The sequence below is a fragment of the Lichenostomus cassidix genome, chromosome 4, assembly GCF_008360975.1.
Source record: "Lichenostomus cassidix isolate B80296 chromosome 4, HeHo_3.0, whole genome shotgun sequence".
NCBI lineage: Eukaryota > Metazoa > Chordata > Aves > Passeriformes > Meliphagidae > Lichenostomus > Lichenostomus cassidix.
The window spans coordinates 19,510,437-19,524,820 of record NC_139484.1 but is presented as its reverse complement, the minus strand read 5'-3'; the positions used below and the strand labels follow the sequence as shown (position 1 = coordinate 19,524,820).

The 14,384-nt window shown below is 38.0% G+C and overlaps 1 protein-coding gene and 1 long non-coding RNA gene across 13 annotated transcripts in view; one reads left to right on the top strand and one right to left on the bottom strand.

Annotated features, from left to right (window-relative positions):
• LOC146437979 (uncharacterized) overlaps positions 1-14,384 on the top strand; it is a 66,828-nt gene that overhangs the window by 25,718 nt on the left and 26,726 nt on the right. The window lies entirely within an intron of this gene.
• The window catches only part of MAPK10 (mitogen-activated protein kinase 10), a 146,871-nt gene that overhangs the window by 105,794 nt on the left and 26,693 nt on the right, over positions 1-14,384 (bottom strand). Inside the window, exon 4 of one of the 12 annotated variants that reach the window (XM_085058136.1) lies at positions 8,669-8,867. The exons of 10 other annotated variants lie outside the window; for them this stretch is intronic. The gene's annotated coding sequence lies outside the window, so the exon portion shown is untranslated. Of the gene's footprint in view, positions 1-1,917; positions 1,936-8,668; positions 8,868-14,384 lie in introns of those variants that run through there. One more of the 12 variants, XM_085058138.1, reaches the window with a different exon arrangement.

Below are 14,384 nucleotides of genomic sequence, written 5' to 3'. Positions count from 1 at the left end.
AATTTAAGCTAAAGCATCCTTATTTCACTGCCTCATTTCTCCTTTTCAAGGAGTGGAATGGATGAAAATGTTATAATTTTAAGAGGAATTTATCAACACTTAAGTATTTCATAAGATCCAAGACCAACCAACACATTTTAATCAAAGCTTCATGTAAGACAAAGCAAAAGCAAAATAAATTAGAAACTTGTAGTTATTAACATCCTAACATAAATCAGCGTGGCATCTCTGAGGGAGCTGCAGCACTAGGTCATTGTCCTTGTTAGTCACTAGAGAAAAGAAGGAATGCCACAGAGGAATGGACAATGTTTTTCAACCCTGGCACTCCCCATTCCTCCTGTGATACTGTGAATAGACAGAGACTGAGTCCTGCTGTGGGAGCAGCCAGCTCACTTCTCTAGGCAGCAAGAGCAATGGCAAAGCCACCTGGGGAGCCTCTGTCCTTCTGCACTGATGGTAAGCTGCTGCTATAAACAGGTAGCTAGTGGTCATGTTTCTATGGTGAACTGGTTGTTATTTGCTTATTTATTTCCTTTAAGCCTTTAACTGTCATGTAAGGATTGCAATCTCATCTTTCATTAGCTATATATACTCACCATAAAGTCATATACTTTAATGAAATATGTAATATATTCTTATTTATTATATTTATATATGCATTTAACTATACCACAGATAGAGATTGCTATGTTTTATTTAACTTTCATCTTTCTGTTCTAGAGTTTAAAATGCAAAATAAAACAGTTTAAAACTACTACTGAAAGCAGATGTTGCATAGCAGCCACGTAGATGAGATTTTAAGAAATAGCAGCACCATCAGTTGCCTTTGATGTCCTCAGACCAAGACACTAAGTTAGGTTCCTCAAGCAGGTTTTTACTGCTGGACATCTGAAGCAAAGCCCCATTCCATGTCACTGATCTAGCATCTCTGGAAAACCCCTAAGCCACCACAAACAGACCGCAAACAAGTTGGATTAAAATGTGTGCCACTGATGATTTTCAAAGTTGCATTTCTAAGCCACTTTCACAGACTCAAAGGAATCTTTTTTAAGATTTTTTAAAATTATTTGAGAGTCTAGTAATGTAACTAGACACAGTTAAATACTAAGTCACCCTCTCGATGCTGGTGTCTGCATGAAGCATAGGTAGAGAAATGTGAATGAATAATAGTGCTTCCTGAAGATCTGTCTCTTCTTCCACCCTTTGAAAAGCTAATTTGCATAAGAAAAGCAGCAGAATATCCAAAACCTGAAATATCAAAGTGAATTTACTGGCTCACATTTTATTTAGCTCAGGTCATAATTCTGGTCTCTGAGTTCATTTCCCTGTCTGATTCTCATCTCTCCTTGATGTAGTTACCTTTACCAGCTTGTGATCTGTAGAAGACTGACATGAAGACTGACTGACATGGAAGCTGCTTTTGTAGATGTGCTGTGACCTTGAACATGCTAAAAAAGATTGAATTCTTACATTTTTACTACTTAGAACAATGAGTGAGGTTCTGGGCACAATCAAAAGCAAAGCACTACAGAGCAAGGCTGTGTTTCCATGTAGCTCCTCTTCATTTGAGAGCCTCTCTAAGTGAGTACCTGAACTGCCTGAGAAATCACAATCACAGAATCATAAAATGGTTTGGCTTGGAAGTGACCTTAAAGATGATCTGGTTCCAGCCTCCCTGGTGTGGGCAGGGACATCTTCCACTAGACCAAGTTGTTCAGAGCCCCATCCAACCTGGCCTTGAGCACTTCCAGGGATGGGGCATCCATAACTTCTCTAAGCAGCCTGTTCTGGTGTCTCTCCAACATCACAGTAAAGGACCCATCATGCACCTGATCCCATTTCCCCATCCAATTCTCATCCATACATGACTTGCAGGCAGGCAAGACACCATGAAATTAGTATTTGTTACCTACCTACCAAACATTTCCAAAGGCCATCCCACCACATTCACCCGTGCCACTTGGACAGGACCTCTCCATACATACCAATGTACCTGAGATCAGAAGAAATGGAGGCCTCAAGGACAAGACTGCCAACTATAATAAGGCTATAATCAGATTGTTTTCTTCAGCCAATAATTTTATTTTAGATTGCATTCAGTAAAAAAAAAGGCAGGTCAGTCAGAAATATAACTGGTTGACCTAGAAACCACACACCGCAGTCAGTTATTTTTACATCTCTTTTCATGGGTTTATATTACTGGACAAAAATTAACTCATAAATGTTCTTACAGTTGACATATTTAGGCAAAAATCCCTGTGTATGACATATTCAATGGGTAATGTTTCTAGTATTTGCAGCATCTCTTACCTCGAAGTACCTAAAGATGCATTTTCACTAGCCTTAAACAAAAAAAAGAAAAAGCTTTTCATCTTCAGTTCAGAAATCACAGGTTACAATGACTGAAGAGAGTTCTGTCTCAGTAATTCCAGTTGGCTCCTCCATCAGCACAACATAACATGACAGCTTTCACAATGCATCACCTTCCTTAAATATAAAAGCTATCTTTCTGAAGTACTGCCAAGAAGTTTGGCACAGTTGCCAGCCTGGATTACAAGGAGAAGACCACTACAGTACTGACTTGCTAAGAACAGAACACTTTTTGGGCAAATATATCTGTTCTTTTGCAAAAGTCAAAGACAACAGGTAAAGCACGAGTCACAACCATGGGAGTCACCTACCTATAATACACACTGCAGATAACTTTTAGTGGGAAAACTATGAGCATCAGCAGTTGATGCTCTAACCTCACTGCCACCAGTGGAAATTGCTACACAAGCAGCTCTTTCTAGAGCCACCAAAACCAAAAAGACAGGGTCTGCGCCCCACAGAGCTGCTATCCAAAATGGCATTAAGTTGTACAACAGTACAGAACAAACATGAAACAGACAATGGCAGTGGCAACTAGAAAGCTGAATTATGAGTTTTTTCATACTGAGTAGTGTCAAGCTCTCAGTGCACTGTCAGACAAAAGAAAGAAGTAGGTTTTTTTTTAAAAAGAAGAACCCTCTCTTCCACAAAACAACAGAAAGGGTAAATAATGTTGTGGCGTTTTTTTCCCCAAGAAAATGTCTCTTCAATGTCTAATATCAATGGAGAAAATCATTCTTCTAAAATTAAATGAAGCAAACAAAAGCATCCTTTAGAGCTCCCTGTATCTCCCTCCCCACCTCTCAAACCTGACTATTTACCAAACCCTGTGAAAATATTTGGATTCTTTATGGTACAGGCACATGTTCCAGAAATATCATCCTTGCATTGCTCACATCCCCAATTCCCAAATTCTACATTCTTTTCTTGCAATGTTTCTTATCATGCTTCTTTTAACACACTTTTCTGCATGTGTTTCTATTAAAGCCAATGATACAGCACTTTTTATTTTAAGCAGTTTTCCACCCTCTTGTGTGTTTCTACAAACCATAAAGGAACTTTTGGAGCCACGCAGTGTGAAACTGTTAAAATTACCTATTTTGGGCACGCTGATGTGTCGACAAATTTATGTACACCAGAAAACTTTCTGGAAAATGCCTCTATAATCTTTGGGAGAAGAAATACTATCCTTTTATCTAACTTGCTGTATGCTTTGGTGTTTTAGATATATGTAGATGACTATAACCCTCTTACTGAAAAAAATATTTTCTTAATTGTGCTTAAAGATTCCCTTCTGTGTCCTTGCTGGCTGCAGCTTTTTCTAGCCTTTTAGCTCTTTTCAGAGCACCTAATTTCTGATAATTTCAGTTTTCTACTGCACAGGAGACTGAGGAGTATTCATCCAAATGACAAGTAAACCCCTACTGTTCCCATGAGGGCTTTCTTTTTAGATCCTATCTCTGCTCCTCTATGATTAGAAACTTCCCAACCATCCCACTCAACAAGCACCAGTGTGCTCACTGAGTGTTACCAGTTTTCTGCCCATCAGTGAGCCCCATTAAGTCCTTCATAAGTGAAACATAAAACAATCAAGGTTTTATTTAATGACTTGCTTCAAGAATGTCAGCTGTAAAGTGTAGATTCTAGCTTACTAAGTCTGCTTTAATAATTTCACACAATAGAAACCTTAGAGAAAAAAATGCCCATCCTGACTCTTCCTATCCATTCCTCTCCAGAGAAATTTGGTATACCCATATCACAAGAGCTCATTTTTATGAAGCTGCATTATTTTTTACCAGCAATCTAGACAGATAACCAATGTCCATTTCATGCTGGGTGTTGCACATCTTTGTCCTTCAAGCTTCTATTTATCTCCCATTGTTCCTACCACAAACCCTAGAGCAAACAGTAGTCACAAGCTTGCAGTTGTCACAATCCTATAATTTGTCAAAAGCGGTGAAAGCACAATTCTGCACAAGTAGAAAAAAATGAACTGGACTTCTTTCAGTGAACTGTTTGTCCTTCAACTTCCCAACAATCTGGGCACTGAATTGAAAGATGTCTTCAACAGCTTGAAGAACTGACACTATAGTAAAAAAAATCTGAGTCACCAGGCAAGGAAAGCCACACTTCAACATGACTATTAGAAGTAAGAAATGATTAAAAGCAAAAAGCTATACACTTGTTCCAAAAAAATGTGAATTCTCTTCTGCTCCCTGCCAGAGGTTATTGAAACGACTTTGAAAAACTCCCAGACGTTGCCAAGTAAATTTGTAAATTGCAGCTGCCAACCAAAATCAGTAAAAACTAAAAGCAGAAGGGAAGCCTTCCAGAAATTATTAATGACATGGAATTATATCTACAATCACCTCCTTTCTTTGGGATGCACAGCAAGCTGAGACCTCCTTTGTGACTGCTTTCTGCAATAGGAGTTCACTGGAGCAGAAATTCCCTTTATATTTGTGTCTTGGGCAGCACAGATAATTTCACCACTATTCTGCAAATACAGCACTGTAGAAGAGCATCAGCAGTAAGCAGCTGATTGTCAAAGTGACTTTATAAACTTAAAACTTGGTTTCTAGAACATGGGACTTTTTTTGGTTCTTTAAACTGATAAAAACTTAAAGCAATACTTCTCTACCTCTTCTTGTTTAGGGAAATAATACGCCTGGTATAAACAAGTTTTCTTCTTGGCCCTCTCCCCAGTGTTTAGGAATTTTAAGGACAGTTCAAGGCTGGCTGCATTGTTGTTCCACTCTTTTACAATATTACATGCAGCTATTCAAAAGCAATCCAATTAGGAGAAAAATAAAGTGAGCAACTCAACTGGCCTTCTCTACCCCTCATACCTGCTAGAAAACCAATGGGTTTTTTTGGCATACCAAAACAATGTATGACCCCATACTGCATTCATAAGGTCAATCTTTTAGGTCCCCTAAGGAGAAAAATGTTATGAAAAACATCAGAAAGGAAGAGGTTTTAATACCTATGTCTATAATACCCCTTATACCATGTTAGTAATTTAATGGAGATGAGAACAGTAAAGGAAGATAATTCCTTTGCCAAACAAAATGCCAAAGACCTTGTGTAAAGCACAAATTTACCAGTTTCATAAGAGGGCTGGACAAGTTTTTGCAGGCTACATAGTTTTAAATGAAATGAACTCTCCTGGGTGTCATAATCTGTTAGTTAATACTGGCAGTGGCCTGAAGGGCTCGTAACAAAGGCGACCTTCAGAAACGGCAGCTTGGACAGTCTCAATGCACATCAAACCTACCAAAATGGTCATAACTCAGTAATCCCTTAAAGATGAGCTTTGACGCAGAACAAATTACCACTCAGAGCCTTGGGACAGAAACATATTCTTAAACTTGAACTTCTCAGTTCCCTCCTTCTTTGAGATCCTATTTCCCATCATTTAAAGCATTTAATCAGCCCTGGTTTAGGGAATTGACAGTGAACTACAGCTACTCTTGTATCAGAAACCAGACCATAGATGCAAAGCAAAAATATATTTGGCTACTTTTGCACATGACTCTGGTCTACAAAGTCCCAGAGTGACCTTACCAGTGTTCCATTCCAGGGAGTCAGATATACAACTGTAGCGCACTTATTGGACAGACAACAGCAAACTGTAAAAAATCACAGGAATACAACAGAAAGAGTTTTCCATAGTAGTAAAGCAGTCTGATCCATTGGGGGAAAAGTCTGTGAAAAGCCATAACAAGAAAGGAATAGGAATAGAAGGAGAAGGCTATTATTTGCAGCCTATTACAACTGAAACTGTTTCTCATCATCCCAATATGTGCATACATCAAAAAATACATCAAATGTTTAAAATGTAGAATAAATGAGAACTGTACAAATAGAGGGTCCTCCTTCAAATAAGTTATTTTGTTTTGGTTATTTTCTTGTCATTCAAGTGTTCATATATCATTTCAGTTTAAAGTATTAAAAATTAAGAGGCAATATATTTTCTGTTTCTCAGACTATTGCCCATCTAGTAACCTTTGATGGGCCTTGGTGGATGCTTTAAAGAATTAATTGGTCTGACTTTACTACAGAGCTATATTCCTGTAGCTGAGCCTGCTTGTGCAACAGTTCTTCCTTCCTGGCATTCTTCCTAGATTCTCTTAAGTCCATTACAAAAGTAGGCAGATGTCCTTTCTTAATGACGTTTCTACTGGCATAGAAAAATTGAAAGCTTGTCAACCTTTCTCCTAGTCCCAGACTAAGATATCCTATCATGTCCTTAATGACTCCATTTTTATTGTAATGAATTTACAGGCGTTGCTGGTTCTTTCTCTTTAATTGAATTCCAGACACAAGCATTCATACTCAAATGACAGAGAGTCATAATACTGCTAGGGAAATAGTTTTTCACTATTATTAAAATGCAAGGATGCTTTTAATGTATCAAAAAGTAAATTCTTCTTTGTTAACAGGAATAGAAACAGAAATTGTCTGCTTTTCAGGTTATTAAAGGATTTGAAGCAAAGGATACTAATTATTTTCATAAAATCGTCCTTTCAGTATTTCAGTGGTTATCCTAAGATGATAAATTCTAGCCTGACAAAATTAAATTCTTCATACAAGGACATTTTATTCATCATCCTAAACAAAAGTAAAACCATTTTCATTCCTCTGCCACTTTACCACTGTTCTTCCTTTCCTATTTCCCAATTTTTTTACCATTTTTGTCTCAAACTAACCTCCACTGTTCCAAAATGGAGACTCTTACTGAATGCTAGTCATCATTTTATGGACTGACAGTAGTTCACACAAGATAAGTTTATATATCTCACATGTGAGCAAAAGCAAATTTGGGGTGTTAAGTTCAGGCATGAACTTGGGCAAAGACAAAATAAGCAACTACTCACATTATCATGGCTCTGGGCACAGTACATTCCCATTGACTCCTCCCCAGTATGTTTGTGCCCAAGTGCTACAGAGACAGATTTGTTACTCCAAACTCCAAAGTTTAACTTAACAAAGTTAAACTTAGCAGAGTTTAACAAACTCCAAAGCTGTAACTCCCAAGTTAGCACATATGGAATGAGGGCTACTATGGAAGCAATTTCTATAGTGCCTGCTCTCTATGCTCTCCTTCCTCAGCACTCCATCAGCTGCAAGAACAGCAATCCTGGCTTTCCAGAGAACTTGTCCCATCAGCCAGCTCCCATACCACATAATTCTGGTGACAAAAATTACATTGATAACAAATCTGTGGCTGCCTTTGACTAAGTATTTCAAGTGACTTAACTTTGAGACATTCTTTAGATCTCCTTCCAAACATATCAACCACAGGAACATGCTTTACATCCTGTCATATCAAGTCCCATGGAGGCAAACCAGACTTTCAGGATGAAGTGGGTCCCCACTGAAGTCAATACCTGTAGCTTTCTAATAAAATTTGAATACTGCTTTGGTGGTGTATTTTCTGAAGCTCAGATCCCGGACTCACTAAAATAAAACATGCAATGACTTAAGGCAACAGCCTTGCAGAATATACAAGGAAATGTTTGGAATAAAATGGTTCCAACCTTTGATCTTATAATGCAAAATTTTCTGTTTTTCAAAAAGAATACTTAGGAGATACTAACAGAGCATTTTAAGTACTTAAAAACAATGAGACCATGAGAATATATTTGATAAGTTTCCGAAAAGACTAGAATAACTAGTAGCAACAAACAACTTGGTATTTCTGGCACAAGTTACATTTGCCTTCTACTTACAAAAAGACCAATTCCAGCCATTTCTGTTACTGTAGTCAAAAGTCATGCTGCCACTTCTTCTACTACAAGAAATTGTAGACTCCTCTCTCTTGTTTCCTAACAAGAAACAGTCAAAGCCACCTGTTGTGTGCCACTAATGCTGATAATGTAATACCCATAATAGAAAACATATTCCTTAGTCCAAATATGCTTTTCTCTGTCTGCATTGTCTTGATCCAGAAAATTAATATATGTCTAACTTCAAGGATAACAGTCATTACATTCATTTCCATGGCATTTCTTACATGCTTAGGAACTTGCTAGTGTGCATTGATCAAGGAGAGCAGCACACTAAAAATAGAGCAACATTGCATTCCTGACCTGAAACTGCTCGCTTTGTGCAGAGCAATTAAATTCATAATTAGGTAGTTAAAATGCTGTGGCAAAAAGCACATGTTAGGAGAGGAGATTCAGCACCTGAAGTACCACCTGAGTGTGACAGGCTGCAGTGTGATTTCAGAACGAGCTCCTGCTGTTTTGCACATGCAACTACAATGGGTGATAGAATTCCAGGCACAGCATACCTGAGCTGGGAGAGTCCAGCCTGTGTTCTTGGTGTGACACCTTGCCAATCAGTATTTGGAAAGCCATGGTTTACTTGCAGTAATGCTGCCTCCATGATCACTTGGTTTGTTTTACTAATTGCTCTCCCTTTTGGGAGTGATTTCTTAACATCCAGTGAAAACTTTCTTCCTCCTCTAGCTTCAGGCCAAACATCTTGCCCTAGAATCAACACAAGCATTTGCAAAAGCAAACAGGGAACAAAAATCCCAGGCTAGTCTTGTTTCATTATTTTTCAGTTTGTTTTCTGTACAACAGATAGCAGTACTTTGTTGGTACAACACAGAAAGCCTCATTTGGAAGGGCCCTAGGCAACCCCAGTCCTGACTGTCTTTAAAATATCATCAGCTGTTCCAAGGAGGGGGAAGGAAAAGCATATGAATGATATTCATATCCAACAGCATGCTGCATATCTGACTGTTACCCAGGATAAAACTGACCTGTCTATATGAAAACATTTAACCAGACAACTGCCAAAAAATTGTTACTACAATACCTGTAGTCTTCTTCCTTGGTGAACTCTCAGTTCTAAATATAAAGCCATCACTCCTGATATTTTGAATTCTAAGCAAATCACTTTTAAGTTTTTACAGATCATAAAAAATCAATCCTGAATCAAAGCCATTGATGATAAAAGTAGATGCAAATTTGTTTTATTTAGCTAGTATAGGATACCTTTGTATTGCCAGGACAGAATAATGAGCAGAGCATAACGTTAATCTGGATAAAGAAATATTAAACTATTGCAAATACAGAAAAATCTCTAAATAAAAGCACAGCTTACAGATGAATGGGTATATTAAAATCTACAATAAATTTATCCAAATTTATCTTAGTAAGATTTGCACAAATTCCATTGTATTAAAAAACCAAAAAGCACTGATAGTGAAATAAATAAAAATTAATGAAATTAATACAGATCCTATGACATTTTCAGTTCCATCTTCCTATGGGCATTACCTGTAAAATATTATTTCCAAAACATTAGCTAACATCTGCATCTAGACCTGAGAGTTAGAAACTGGAAGAATTAGGAGAGTTAGAAATTATTTCTCCCCGTAGGAACATACTAAAACGCAGATGTCAGATAAGGTAAATCTGTCATGTACAATATGAGTGATGCAAAGTGCTAAGGAAAATGCAAATAAGGCTTCAAAAAGCAATCACACCTTCAATCACTTCTTATGCGTGAAATACAGTCTGAGACAAAGACCTTCTACAAGCAGATGCTTTTTGAAAAGATTACATACTGGAGGAAATAAAGTACAGTAGGACAAACTGCTTGAAATATAATTGACCCAACCTTAGTGCCTTTCTTAACAGAAATCAGCATGTTCAGAGATTAAATGATCCAACCATCCAGGTGAGGCTGCTTTCACCTGCACGTGCAGTCTAAAAATTCTAATTATCTGGGAGTACTCAGATCATTGGTTTAAGTTATTATTTTACACACATTTCTCAAAAAGGCTATTCTACCCACAGTAAATGAGGCTGGAAATGTCAAACATAAATCACTATATCCACATGGAACAGTCAAATAAAACAGTCATAATAAAATCCAAAAAGCCATACCCTACTACAGAAAACACCAGGAGGAAATGACACAGGAGAGCTCTCTGCCCACTGAGCTGACATTGGTGCCACTCTCTGCCTATCTGCTCAACTCTTTCAGGGCTGAGAGGTTTCACAACACCCTAAATTCCAGGCAAAAAAACCCATTTGTGTTGCTGTCAAAGCAATTCTGATGGTACAAAAATGTTAATTTCAGTAATTCCCTTCAGCAAACGTCCTGTGTCAAGCTCTATGAATTGTCTGCAAGAGCAGAAATCTAGAACCAGTAAAAAAACCTCACAAACTCACCAACTTCCCACAGGAGTCTGAGCACAATCAGCTTCAAAGTATTCTTTCATGGGGAACTCAAAAATGAGAAATACTCCAAATCAGTATTTGGAGTGTAGGAAGCCTTCAGAATCTTGCTTTAATTTCTTCATCTGTTTCAAAAATACAGGTAGCTTTATATGTCTTTCATTAAGTTTATGTGAGGCATCCTAAATGTCTGCATGCAAATAATGTTTTTTTTAAAAGATAGGAAAAAGAAAAATTATTTAATTTTAAAAAACTCCTTTAACCATTGTGTATTGAAGTAGAAAATAAAGATACTCCTTTCCCTTTTTTCCCTCATCCAAAACGCAAACAGACTACCTGATCTGAAGCTGATGAAAAATAAAATTGGACTATAGAAACCCCTGAAAGATTGAGAGCTAATTCTTATTTCTTTTTGTACAGGAGCAATTCCATAAACTCTTAGCTTTTATCACACTAGATAAGACCAGATATACAACAGTGTAAAAGAAACCACAACATGGACCATATGTCTTTTTTCCCCTTCACTATCACAATTGTGCAGCAAAGTACCAATGCTATTAGGAAAGTTTCACAGATAACAAACAGAAAAGAACCAATACAAAATATTACAGCATATTCTGTGCCTACTTATTTCTAAGTAATTCATAAAGCTGCTGTCCTACTCATGTCCTGAATCTTACAAACTGAATACAGAGGGAAACTATCTAAAGTACTAAATACCTTGGGCAATTAAACAAACACCCTCTCAGAGGCTTGTACCAAATAAATAAATAAAAGCACATTTTATTACTCTCCAAAGCCTTCTACACATGCCCAAATCCCATCAAATAGTTCAAAAAGGATCTCTTACTTGACAGCAAAACCAGAGTCCTGCTCATACTAATGTTATTCACATTTCCTAAATCAAGAGCACTTCTAAAGCCCACATTCTACTGCACTATCTAGCACATCCACCAGCTCTACGTATACTAGATAAATTTTTCTAGTCAGACTCACTGAACATATGTAGTTCTTTGAACATGGAAGTCTTTTAACTTGGCAGCCAAAGCAACATTCCTTGCCTCTTCTCCTCTCCCTCCCAGAGAACAGCAACACTGCTCATCTTTACCCCAAAATGGCCAGCAGCCTCATTTCTCACAGACTGTGTTCCACAAGAAATTGACTCACTGATCTCTCAGCAGAAAGTAGTTTTGCTTTGTTACAAAGAGTGAACCCTAGGAACTCTGTATGCAATCCAGTCACGTCCCTGCTATTACAGTTTTTAAACTGATGTTAGACATAATTTTAATTTAAGGTGTAACACCTGCTCAGTTTTGGGTGCCTTTCAGAGTGAGGGGTAGAAGGGGAAATAATCACAGCTAATGTTTCATACTCCAATCCCAAACAGCAGGTGTTCAGATGAAAGCTCTGAGATATCAATTTGAAATTAACTCCAAACATTTTTCACTCCTGACAGTGCAACAGTTGCTGATCATTTTAATAGTATTGGCAAATCTTCCCATGTCAATAACCACTTTTCTTCGACATAAGCGGAGTTATTTGCTCTAAACTGCTGATTAAAGTGATGGTTCTCATCTATGACAAGGGACTGAGAAGTCTGTGATTGAGTTTCAGTTCAGCAAGCCATTTGACATGCCAAAATTATTGCAAGCAGAGGTTGGAGGTCAGTTCTGCTTCACATCCCAGATATTTTACATACACAACGACATCACATGTTGAAACACCACTAAAGTTGCTTCCACACAAAAAACAGGAGTGTTCCTTCTGCACATGTGGAGAGCCTCAGTTTCCTTTATTACATCAGCATTGTACTGCTCAGCAAACAAACAAAAAGTTCCTTTGGCTGAGCAAAATGTTCTATGCTTGCTAATACGGGTTTCTGAGATGCAAATCTATCACCAAACCACAACAGAACACAAAGTCCAGCATCCCTGAACTCTAACTCTGAGAACTCCAATCCTTCCATGCATCACCCTTTGCAAAAACTTTTTAGGTTCAGCTCCATTCACAGGCTCAAAATGAAATAGCCTCTAACAGGCCAGTTATATTTTCACCCTTTCTACTCTCATTAATATTAGAACTGCTTTAATGTAACATAAAACATAACATAACATAACATAACAACAACATAACATAACATAACATTTTGTTAATGATCAAACCATTAACACGTGGCTAAATACTCAACACAAACATAACAGTTTGAATTGCTTGCAGGTTGTATCTTGTACCTCCAAGTACAGGTCATGCTTGGGAAGTTCTGGAAGGCTTCCATGCCCTTGGCAGAGATGTACCAGAAGGGGTTTAACCTCCTGTTTCCTCTCTTTAATGACCCAAACCAGCAGCTCTCTGCAGACTTTATAAGGGGACACAGTCTGGAAGTCACCATCTTACCACTGCCATTAACAACAGCAGCAGTACAGGCAGTAAACAGCAGTCTCTGCTGAAAACCAACAGAGCTTGCATTATTAATCACCCTAGCACTCCATCTATCAGCTGCCTTCACTGAGAGTCATCACCAGCCATGTCACAAAACAAAGCACAAAGTCTTGCAAAAAGTTTACAGAAGACACTGGAATGAAGGTCTAACTTTCTCATGGCAAAAAAAGTCTTAATTTGTGTCCAGAACCTAAATGTAAAATTCTTCAGATCTTTGTGGTTTTTAACCATTTATAATAATTTAAGGCTATTCTTATTTCAATTTTTTTGGTCTCAAGACAGTGAATTTAGAAACAAATACACCACACACAATAACAATTTTTTTTTCCATTATATTCAATTCCATTATTTTCGATATTTGGTTTCACTGACTTCTGTCTCTGGAGCCAAGAAATAAACAAACACACATGACAGCAGGTGTAAATACATAAAACCCAGGTGTATGTCTAACTACTTCATCTTCTGCTCATTATTAAACTTGCAGAGGCAAACAGTGCTTAGATGCACTGCACTGAGCATAATAATCAGCATCAGGCCAAGAGGTCAGGTCTCACTCAGCGGCATTTCCCAACATTTGAACATCACACTCGTGACAAGAATAGGAATGAGTTCTGTGCAACAAACACACACTTTCAGAGGGACAGGCAAAACACGTTTCTGTCACCTGTGCTGTCAGTCACTGCCTCAGAGCAGCAGGTCTCTTGACAGATACCAAAAAGGGGGTGAAAAAGTGCAAAGCAAAAAGAGACACAAAGCAGGATTTCAGACTGCCCAGTTTTAACATGTTTACCTTTACAAAAGCTAAAGAGAAAATCACTGCTGTGGACTGTTCTCATAAAGATATGTTTCTCCAACAGCAAGTGGTGACTGCCTTGGGAGTTACAGCAGTAGCCAGCAGCAGCAGCTCACTTCTACCCTAATCAATAGGGGTTTAATTCTTGCGAGGTACAGGGAGAAAACCCATAAAATTACCAGCTTTGCTCACACGAAGCAACCTCAGACTCTTCAATTGCTGACAACAGCTGCCATTCCTCTGGAGAGGCTGTAAAGCACCAGAGTGAGGAATCAGTGCATGGAAGGCAGAGGCTGACTGAAGATGCCTCAAAAAGACAGAGGAGACAAAGTGGATCATCCATCTGAAATGCTTGGAGAAAAAGGCCTTGTGGGGAGGCACACAATTCAGGCAGGGGATAGTATCCTTCTTCACCAATTTCAGTCCTCCTTAATTCCTTTCTTAAACTTGCTTGCTGCCTTCACAATTCAATGTATTCCTTCTTTCAAGTATATTATTTCCTCTGCACCTCATTCCCTTTTTTTTTTTCTACACCTTTTACAATTTCCTTTTTTTTCTTTTTCTACCCATATTGCCTACCC